General features: G+C 36.5%; 1 pseudogene; it reads right to left on the bottom strand.

The window, feature by feature from the left end:
- Positions 1 to 4,943: 4,943 nt before the first annotated feature.
- On the bottom strand, positions 4,944 to 5,565 carry LOC131407922 (GTP-binding protein SAR1b-like; annotated as a pseudogene).
- Positions 5,566 to 11,993: the final 6,428 nt, after the last annotated feature.

Here is an 11,993-nt window from a genome sequence, read left to right as displayed (position 1 = left end):
TAAACAATTCATAAGTTTTAAATTCCATGCCATTCTGAGTAGTGTGATGAAATCTTGTGCCCTTTTGCTCCATCCTGCCCCAGGACAAAATCATCCTTTTGTCCCAGGTATCCATGCTGTACACCCGACATGCCTGTTAGCCACTTAGTAGCCATCTCAGTTATCAGATTGACTGTTGCAGTATCACAGTGCTTGTGTTCAAGTAACTCTTGTTTTCATTAATGGCCCCAAAGCGCAACAGTAGTGATGCTGGCAATTTGGATATACCAAAGAGAAGTTATTGTTGTTAATCTCTTACTGTGCCTAATCTATAAAATAAACTTTATCATACTATCTGTGGTTTCAGGCAGCCACTGGGGGTTTTGGAACATATTCCCTGTGGATAAAGGGGGACTACTGTATTGGGATACAAAGTCCTTGCTCTCATCAGACTTACCTTCTAGTGCATGCAAAGACTAAACAAATAAAAAATATATACTATACCAGGTAGTATACTGGCAGATACTAAGAAGGAAAATAAATAAACTCTAGATAGAAGTACGGACTGGAGATATAAATTAGTCAGCTGTCAGCTCATTAATGTCTTTAGATGATCAGTGTAAATGGCCCTAAGTCCCTCTACTATTGACATTTGGGGCAATGTGGAGAGACTGGCAAAGCAGATATACAGCTGCAGGTTCCTGCAATCTTCATTTCTGTTCCCTGGAGTAGAAACTCTCTCTCCCTCAGGAAGAAAACAGTTTTTATATATGAATGTCACTATTCTGCATGTTATAGTGGAAATTGAGTGCTTGTTAAATCTGGTGGGAGCAGATTCTTTCCCATAACCGGGTGCAGTAAGGTGGTAGGGGTACAGAGGAGCTGCTGGGACTGTATCCAGGCAGCAGGGGCAGCAACAGTAGCAACCAGCACCCACCAGCAGAGGCAAAGGCCACAAGGCGGCAATGCCAGATCAGTGCCAGCTACTGAGGAGAACTTACTGACAACTGGGAGAAGGGGAAGCCTCCCAGGGTGTTGCCCAGGGAAAGGGATATCTTCTGCAAGTTTTATTTATTTATTTTTTGAAAGTCGTTTGTCTGAGACAAGAAACAGAACTGATTTAGAGTTGCTACGTTCTTTTCACAGCCTCCTCATTTATCTTGACCCCTGTTTCCTTCTTACTAATGTTTGCCCCATCCTGTTCCCACTCCCTTGCACCCAACCTATTCTTAATTATATTCACTAAAATATTGCAGAGGACAAATTTGAGATCAGACCCTGAGGCATCGTCTCTTTAGAGACATCATTAAAATCTGCAGGGAGAAAAGAATCTGTTTGACAAACATCAAGTTGGATTGAACATCAGATACAAATCAATGCTACTCGTGCCATCACCCCGTCAGTTTCTGTCCGTTTTGCTTCAAAGGTATCATGAGAGACGTTGCCAAGGGCTTTGCTGAAATGCAGACATCTGCAGCATTACCACCAGTCTCAGCTTATCAAAACAGGAAGTGGGTGTGTTGGGCCCAGATTGTTCCTTATGATTGCGAGCTATATCCTGGTGATCACTTCATTTTCTGAAAGCTTACATACTACCCTTTAACGAATTCATCATAGAATCTTGCTTACGATGATTATTAAATTTATTTACTCTAAATTGTCTGCAGAATTTCCTTCCTTTCCTTTTTTAAAATTAGAATATTGACTCATTTCCAGTTCTTCCACTATTTTCTGTGATTTTCAAAAAGAATTATGTCAATGATTAAGTAATATCATCTGTAAGTTCTTTTTTGGACTTCATTTGTCCGACAAGAAACAAGAACGAGTTAGAGTTGCTACTTGCTTTTTACAGCCTCCTCATTTATCTTGACCCCTGTTTTCTTCTTACTTGTTTGCCCCATCCTATTCCCACCCCCTTCCAGGGGAGTCAGGCTGGACTGGGAGAAACACTAACGAAGTCACGACTTCCAGAGGGTGGGAGCAAAAAGCTGAAGCTAAAGCGTGATAGTCTGATTTAGTTGAGAGCAGTGAGGGACAACGAGATGAGTCCAAGTTAATGTCCATCAGGAAGGATAAAGAATCAAATGCATAGCAAACCGAAGGTCAAAGTTGGGGTGCAAAAGCAAGCCAGGACCAAGCATGTGTGGTTTCAGGCTGTTGTGTCAAATTCAGTGACCACTAGCCACATGGGCTCCTGAGCACTTGAAATGTGGCTAGCACCACTGAGGAACTGAATTTTTAATTTCAGTTTAATTGTAACTAATTTATATTGAAATTTAAAAATTGAACCAATGTAAAATATTTTTCTGTTACATACAGCCCTAGTGTTTTGAAAGGACTACATTTAGCTTTAACTGTTGCATCATATAAGATGTTATTGTGATGTTGTAGTGTGCACTGTGGGTGTGTGTCTTTTCTAGTATTTCACATAAACACCAATCTAGTTGGTGTCAACAAAATGATTTAAATGATTTTTCCTACACACCAGTGTAACATTGTAACGTAATTATTTCAATGTTTATGCAGATAGCACAAGTTACAGTGATACTTGTATAAATTGTAATTGGTAATTAAATGCAAATACTTATTATTTTAATTATAATATAATTATATTATTGTTCTAATTTTACAATTATGTATGGACAAAATTTTAAGTTTAAAACTAGGGCATACTAGTGGTGTAGAATCAAATGGAGATGCAGAAGCTAGTCCTATAACCACAGTGGTAAAGAAAAAAAAAAAAGACTGGAAGAAGATATGCCTCAAATTTCACAATGAATGACAATTGCAATTTGTTGTGGCAGAGCAAAACAGAAAAGCTGTTTGCTTGATGTATAAATTTTCTTTACGATAATAAAGTAGACAATATTGAAGACATTTTCTGCAAATATATAGTGAATTTGATGTTTCCTCTCAACAGTCAAAAAAAATTTGAAAAGAATAGACTAAATTAGTTGACTGAAGTCAGAAATAAACATCCAATAAAATTTTAAAAAATTATATTTAACAGAATCTGAGCTTGTGACTTTAGCTAGCTATTAAATAGTTTAAATTCCTGCACACACAAAAAAGTTATTATTAGATGGTAAAAGAAATTATTATTTCAGTGATGGAAATGTTGTTATAGAATTATTAGGAAAAGAGTAAAAATCATATTTTAGAAAAAGTAAAATATCTTCAGTGAAGTCACCAAATAATTGCCCATAGAATACAAGCCCTTTTTAAGAATATCAAAGATCAGTTGATTCAGAATTTGAAAGATTGCAAGTACTTTTCTTTGGATGAGTCATGCCCAATTAATACTTTGAGTATGTTTTGTCTCAAAGGACTTCCAAATTTATGAAAAAGTGTTGTCAACTCATAGACTGAAAAGTCAGACTCTGGCATAGATATATTTGAACCTTTTATGACTGTCAAAGAATTTCCGCTAAATATGAAAAAAAAAAAAGTTTCTATCATGATGGAGGTGCTTCAGCTGTAGGTCAAAAATCTGGATTTATAGGAATTTTAAAACAAGAGCCTGATGTTTCCCTTATTGATGTTTCCCAAAAAAATGGTTCAATTTATACACGCAAATGCTATGAATCAGCACCGGTTGATGGAACTGTTCAAAGAAGTAGAAGACACTGAATTTAGTGATCTCATGTTGTTTACCAATGCTCATAGGTTGAATTACAAAAGAATTTTACAAAGATTTACTTTATTGTTAATTCCAATTCAAGATTTTCTTGAAACAAAAGAATGCTGAATTTTCAATAATCAAAGACAAAACCTGGCAGTATAGTTTACGTTTTCTCACTCATATCACACTGCATATGAACAAGCAAAACTTGAAGCTCCAAGGAACAGAAAAGCTTATTTGCAAGCTAGCTGTATAGGTATGAGAATTAATGTTGATACTGAAATTTTTCATAATACGTCAATAATGATTTTACACATTTTTCTAACATGAATTAATATGCAGAATATTTTAATTGTAATCAATGGTATTATGTAAATTGGCTGAAAAAATAGAAAAAAATTGAAGAACACTTTGTTGTTAATGATAAATTGAGAGTTGCTTTTCTTTTTTTCCCCCCAGCTTTATTGAGATATAATTGACGTATGACATTGTGTAAGTTTAAGGTGTAAAATGTGATGATTGTGCAAAGATTACCACAATAAGGTTAGTTACCACATCCATCACTTTACTTCATTACCTTTTTTGGGGTGGGGGGGGCTGTGAACATTTAAGATCTACTCTTTTAGCAACTTTCAAGTACACAATACAGTATTGTTAACTATAGTTCCATGCTGTACATTAGATCCTCAGAATTTATTCATCTTATAACTGAAAGTTTGTACCCTCTGACCAACATACAGTTGCTTTCAATTTATGCAATACCCATTTGAATTTGAAGTTAACACTGAATTATCATAAATTAGTGATTTTACTAAACTTTGACAGACATAGTTTTGAAATTGATACGCTTTTTTAAAGGATGTCAAACATTAGAGTTTGTTTTTTTGCATGACATTTACATAAGAAAAAATATTATAAAAAACTGTAACGCATCATGCAATCATCAATAAGTTAATTATTAGCTGTACACTTAAGATAGGTGGACTTATAATTTAAAATTTAAAAACTAGTTCCAAAGAGTACATAAAAATTTTAACATGATGACCTTTTAAATATGGCTTATACTTTTAGTTTCGTGTTAAAGAGTGCTTCAAATGTACTGCTGGAAAGTTGCTCTTTATATATGGCGCTGAGGGTAATGTCAGATTATAAACTGTAAAAATTAATTATTTTTATGAAATTAGAATGCTAACATTATGATATTCAAACTTACTTGAATCAGTTTTCAATTCTCATTCAAATTAAGTTGATACACTATCAACAATCTAAGAAACATCTGTTTTATAACCAACAAAAGTCTGTTAATTCAAGTTATGCATTTTGAATGATCCAATCTCTGGGTAGGCCTGAATGGTGAGAATGGAACCAATGCGGGTTGGTGTTAATCAACGTACTGCGCCATCCAGCAGAAGTCTTCTCCGTAATCTTTCTTTTGAGAACACTGCACATGAAAACTTTTAAGTGTTGGGCATTCAGTTCTTTCAGAGATGCACTGCCCTTTCCTGTTGTCTGACCATATAAACCAAACATCTCTCGTAACCTCTCTTCTCCGGTGGCTTCAGTTCTGTCGATCTTATTTCCAAGAATCAGTAGGCACGTTAGCAATGCTATCATTTATCACTAGTGAATCAAGTTCTTCTTTTGATTATAACAGCCTTTCATGGTTCACACAATCCACCAGAAATACAATGCCGTTGATAGCAGGAAGGTAGTTTTTCCATACTCTGAGCTTGAACATGTCCACCCAGATCAAAATTGTAAAGGTCATGCCAGCAATAGTTAGTTCTTGTGAAGTGGGGTGTGACGTTGGGACATGTTTTCCAAGTCTGTCATCTTTTAGCATGTGTAGCAATGTTGTTTTTCCCACATTATCCAATCCAAGAGATACCAGTTTTCTTATATAATCCTAAAAACTGTAGCACACTGCTGAAACCGCTGTAAATCCAAGAAAATATGAAGGACATACCTAAATCTTATAGGGTCTGTGACCGGAGAAAATGCAATTCCTTGTGTGGCATCAGCTGCATACCCTCTGAGATTGAACTGCAAAGCATGATGGCTGCTTGATATGCTTTTGCTTCAAAGTCAAATCAGTTCTTCTCAAAAAAGGTGAACAAGTGTTGTCAATGTGAATGCAAATATTAAAAGAAAATAATTTTCATTTTTGATTCAGTTATTTGAAAATTTTTAAGTATATTTGGAACAACTTGGGTATGTGAATCTACTTTTTCAACTATGAATTTTTTGAAATCTAATACAGTTCAAGTATTTTGATGTCAATTTAACATCTGAATTGAGATATGTTGTAAACATAAAATACACATGGATTTTGAAAACGTGGTACAAAAAAAGTAAAATATTTTTATATTGATTACGTGTTGAAATGATAATATTCTGGATATATTGAGTTAAATAAGATATATAATGACAGTTTCACTCTTTTTACTTTTTAAAAAAATATGACTACTAGAAAACTTTAAATTACGTATATGATGTACATTATATTTCCATTAGACAGCTCCTGTCATGAACAGTCTATGAGTGTCTAGAAGTCATCTTTTCATACACATACATGGGTATGAGCAGATACTTCAAAGACCCAGAGGCAGAGTGGAAAATTTGAGACTTTTTCAGCTCTATTGGATTGTCAGCTCAAAAGTGGGGTGCAGTATCGTGCCAGTACGTGTTTAACGATTGGCTCTTTGGGGTTTAAAAGCTCTATTTTGTAGCATTATCCAAATTCCGTGGTGTAAATACTCCACTATGGCCCATTTCAAGCTACCAACTGAACATCACTGGGAGTTGGGAAGAAATGCTGATAACAGGCTCTTACCAGCAGGCAGTGGCTGGCTTCAGTACACTGCTAGATGGGACCATCTGTTATTCTTCATTGTTTGTGCAGTATCTTGAACAAAGTTCAACAAAGAGTATGTCCATTTTAAGTATTTGTTGATTGAATAAATGCTTCTGCTAGCTACAAATCTCCTGTTTCAATTTTTTCCTGATCTTTTAACCTTTCTGAAACATACATTCCTGAAGTTGAGGGTAGATGTATGACTACAACAAGCATGCTCTTCCTTGGCCACTGTAATGAATGTGTCGTGCTGTCCAGATCCCCCTTTAGCCTTGAGTCACTCATTACTCCCTCTGTTGGGGGTGTTAGCTGCTGATGGCACTCAGCTGAGACCCTCCGAAGGCACTGTAATGAGCTGAAAGGAGCTGCCTCTCCCATGGTTCCCAGGCAGCATCCTGCATCTAATGACTGTTGTAACTGCCTTGTGATTCAGTTTACACCCCTGCTCAATCTTGCTGCTCTCATTCCTTTGCAGGTGTTGTCTCTGAAAGCACCACCCCATAACCCATCTGCACACAGTCTCCATCTCAGGATCTGTTTGCCAGAGAATGCAATCTACAACAGTTATGGAAAAAAATCAAAGACAACATCCCTCCTTTCTCTTAAGGTCTTGGTTATTTTTTACTTCATCAACCAGTTCTTCCATGTTGATTACAATGAGAGCCAGATCTTATCACTTCCTCTGTCTTACAAAAGAGAATATTTATCAGCAAGGTAAGTCAAGAGGTTATCTTTGAGAATATTCCTAAGAATTTTCATTGTGGAAGCATTTAATAGCAGGAGTTTGCTCTCTGAATAGTTGGAACTCTCTTATTTAATATGTCTTACTATTTTTGGTTCACTGCTTGGAATGTTGTGATTTTTCCTATCTCATCGTGGTAAATACCTACTTATTGGGATGACTGACCTCAGCCACATTCACAATTTTTTCAAGCATCAGAAAAACTGGAACAATTGCTCTAAGTTGAGGCACTGTTAATCATATCAGATGAGGACTATTTTCAAAACTCCCTTACAGACAAAACCTGACACCTCAAGTATTCTCAGTTTCTGAGTCAATATACTGTACTTTTAATTTGTAGAAAGCAATGCTTTCTGTTTTAAGAGAAAATTTTTTTGAATCTATCCAAAAAGCAAATTTATTTACTTTTCCCTTTCCAAATTCCTGTTCTTTTATACTTGAATAGTCATGGATAAAAATAGGATAACATAAAGTCAGGTAGTTCTCTTCATTTATTGCATACAATTGTTTTTTTTTTTTAATTTTTTGTTTATTGCAGTAACATTGGTTTATAACATTGTATAAATTTCATGTGTACATCATTATACTTATATTTCTGCATAGATTACATCATGTTCACCACCCAAATACTAATTACAACCCATCACCACACCCATGTATTGCATACAATTCTATAGACCATTTTGAACAAGTCCAGTGCAGGAGTCAGAATTATTTTTTTCTTTAACTATGCCTTTTGCCACACATTACGTTAAATTGTATTTTCCTAATCTGATCTGCAGACTAAAATAAGAAATTTTATAGAATGAAATAATAAGAATTTGATTTATTTTCTATTTTCTGATCTTTATTAATGGAAAATGAATATTATGTTCTACACACTTAAAAATCATTTTTTCAACATATTCACCAAATATCCAAAGGAATAGTCTCTTATTTATTAAATGGTTTTTTCCATAGTACCTGATGTGAGAATACAATTGAGTAAAATATGTCAAAATGTTCTCCATAAACTCATTTTATTAGCAGAAGAGCTCCAAATCTGGCATTTACTCTCATTTTCATAATATACTTCCAGAAAAATCAAAGTTCTTATTGGTAGTTGTAAATGACTTTTCAAATATGTGTACAAGTAAAAAACCTTGTACAAGATATACAAGTTCTTGAATATTCACTGGTGATTCCTGTTTGCTTGTGGCTTAATGAAGCAATGGCCACCTTGAATTACTGAATCTGGGCTAGGTGTCTTTCAACATTTCTGGGTAAGTCTCAGCCACCACCTCTTTATATTGGATTTTTCTCTGGCTCTAATTCAAGAGAATTAGATAAATATAGGACCCGTCTTCCATGTCTAACAACATTTGCATTTTTCCATTTCTTCATCTAATAGTTTCTACAAGTTGTTTATCAAGTTCATTAATTATCTCTTCACTTGCAGTGTAAGTGTTTCATTAAGGTTTTAAATTCAATGATTATTTTCAGTTTCTAGAAGTTCTATTTTGTTCTTTTACAAATCTACCTGTTCATTTTTTATAATCTCTAGCTCCTTACCCATATTATCTATTCCCTCTTTTATTTCTTTAAACATATATTTACATACTTCTTTTATATTTGATGATTCTAGTATGTCTTATGGCTTTTACATTAAGTTCCTATTCATTGGGCCTCTATCAGTGGGTTCTTGTGACCCAGTGTGAGGATGCATTCCTCTAGAGAGAATTTGAATTAGCTTCTGTCAGGCAACTTATTATTATTATTTTTATAGCTGTATAATGTTTTGTAGTTTAAACATATAATTTATTCAATAACTACTCTACTGACAGAGACATTGGGGGGCCTTAAAAGTATTGTAAATTTCCTTTTCTTAGGATGGATTACACTTTGAGTTTGTTTTTCTCAGTTGTAGTGACGGGTTGCTGTGAAACATTGACCCAACTTAACACGTTCCTTGTGACTAATGGTAAAAGTAAGACACTGCCTTGGCCTGAGAAGCATCATTTCCAAAACAACTTTACTAATTAGCCATTCTGAAAATTATTATAAAGAACTGCCATATCTTTATATCAGATGGCACCAACCTCTCATAAGAACTAAACTTACTGAGCTCTTTCTGTGTGTCAGACACTTTTCTAAGTACCTCACAAGTATCAACTCATTTAATCCTTACAACACTCTTCAGAGGTGTGTACTATTATTATCCCCATTTTACAGCTGAGGTATAGATTGGTGCCTAATGGGTCACTTGCTCTAGGAACCACTGTGTTAGGCACTCTAGAAGCAGAAGCTAGCATGGGGGTTCAGGAACAGATGGTCTATAGAGAGTATCCTAATGTTCAGGAAAGTCTGTAGCAAATGAGGGCAGCAGGATCGAGCAGGAGAATAAGCTGAGAAAGGAAGGGGTCTAGCCTTACCTGATCCACAAGGAGAAGGGGAGGGGATGGCAATGGTGGCAGCTGTGGTAGTGGTCTCAGACTCACATCAACCAAGGGTAAGTCTCTAGAGTAGGTCACAGGTGTCAGCTGTTAGCAGCTCTGAAGCGTCTGGGATTTGGGTACACAGGGAGGTAAGGATCTGGGCTGAGCACCAACAGTGTCTGCTGCAGTCAATCAGCTAGGAAGGGGAGAGTGGGGTTCAAAGCCAGATCCAGTGGCTCCAGAGTTGCACTGCTGCCACTATAGGGCCTGCTGCAAACTTGCCTAATACTGCCATCAAATACCTCGCGCACTGTCCACCAGGAAGCCCTGGACTTGCCAAGCCAAGCCCCTTCTGCTTTTCTAGAGGGATTAGAGCTTTTTTTTTTTTTTTGAGAAAATTTTATGTCCATTTAATTCAGAGGTTGCAAGACTAATTCAACAAGAACTCTCTTGTTTCTGTCACTCCCAATTCAGAAAGGCCTATTTAATGCACAATTTGCACTTGCCCAGGGCCAAGACTAGGGTTCACAACCCTGAGAGTTGAGCACCTCCTTAAATTTTGTGCCCTATGTGCCTCTCTTGCCTTGCCCAGTGCCATTGAGAGAGGGGTTGTGATCCTACACCCTCTCCTCAGACAACAGCGAGTCTGCTTGGCTCTAAGAATCCTGGTATTTCCCTATGTTCCTCTTCCTATACCTTATCAGTGGGGAAAATGATAGAATGAAGGAGGTAGGCGTCTGGAATTGATCACCTCGTTTTTTAAAACTTCTGGGTCTTAGAAATGTATTCAAGCCTACACAGGCATGGAGTCAGCAGTGGAAGGCTAGAAAGCCTTGAGAATGGGAAAACAAGTCAACACTAGAGTCCTCCTAAACACAACAGCTAGTTAGATATTCTCTCTCCTGCAACCTCTTCTAGTCTTCTTAGCCCAGTTCTTTTGCTCAAAACAAGCTTCCCCAGGTCTGAGAGTGATGTTTCCTAGCCAGCACAGGAGACTGTCAGCTCCAACATTTTCACCCTCAAAGAAATCATGTGGTTTGGCTCCTATAAAAATTGGTCAGGTCCGAGGGCAGACACCTAGTGTTCTTTAGCCTTCAGTCACGAACTGGCCTGCTTGATCTCCCCATGCACCAAACCCCAAATGCTGTGAAAGCTGCTAACTGCTTACACCTGTGACCTACTTCAGCTAATTATTCTTGGCTGATGTGAATATTGGGCCACTACCACAGCTCCCATGGCTCTGAAATTTTGCTACTAATACTTACTTCAGCTAGCCCTTGTGGTCTAGTGATTAAGATTCGGTGCTCTCACTGCTGTGGCCCAGGTTTGCTTCCTGGTCAGGGGACCACACCACCGTCTGTCAGTTGTCATACTGTGGTGGCTGCGTGTTGCTGGGATGCTGAAAGCTATGCCACCGGTATTTCAAATAGCAGCAGAATCACCCAGGGTGGACAGGTTTCAGCAGAGTCTTCCAGACTGAGACAGACAAGAAAGAAGGACCTGGCCATCCATTTCCAAAAAAATTGACCATGAAAACCCTATGAATAGCAATAGCAGCAGAGCATTGTCTGATATAGCACAGGAAGATGAGAGAGGATGGCACAAAAAGACTGGGCAGGGTTCCACTCTGCTGTACACAGGGTCTCTAGGAGTCAGAATTGACTTGACAGCACTAACAACAACCACAGAAATACGTCATGGGATCAAACATAATAAGTATATTTTATCATGTTTTTTTCTTCACTAAACAGTAACGGTGTTTAATATAAGTTGTTGACTTTTAATTAGTTCTTATCTTCTCCACCAAATCTGAATATTTTGTCCTAGTGATGTTCTGTGTTCTCTTGGTACCTCAATTATCCTATTTCCATTTTTCCCCCTTATTGCTCTCTTTTTCCACCCTTAACACAAAAATCCTAACCAAAATACTAGAAAATTAAATCTAGAAATATGTAATAAAGATATTACATCATGAAAAAGTGAAGTTTATCTTAGAAAGACAAAGTTGGTTTAATACTCATAAATTAATCAATGTAATTCTTCATATTAGCAGAATAAAGAAGAAAAGCTATCTGATCATCTCTATAGATAGAGCTCCCGTTTATGATTTTAAAAAACTCTTGGTATACTAAGAGTAGAAAGAAACTTTCTCAATCTGATAAAGAATATCTATGAGAAATCTATAGTTAACAGCACTTTTTCCCTAAGGTCAGGAGTAAAGCAAGAATGTTGACTCTAGCCAAGTCTATTCATCATTGTAGTAGAGGTCCTGAGTTGTACAATAAAGCAAGAAAAAAAAGGAATAAAAATAGGAAATGAGGAAATATAATTGCTTTTATCTATAGATGACCTGATAGCTTGCTAAAGAAAATCCAGAAGAAT

This window comes from Diceros bicornis, chromosome 7 (assembly GCF_020826845.1).
Source record: "Diceros bicornis minor isolate mBicDic1 chromosome 7, mDicBic1.mat.cur, whole genome shotgun sequence".
NCBI lineage: Eukaryota > Metazoa > Chordata > Mammalia > Perissodactyla > Rhinocerotidae > Diceros > Diceros bicornis.
The sequence above is the reverse complement of the archived record's forward strand: the minus strand, read 5'-3'. Positions and strand labels throughout refer to the sequence as shown.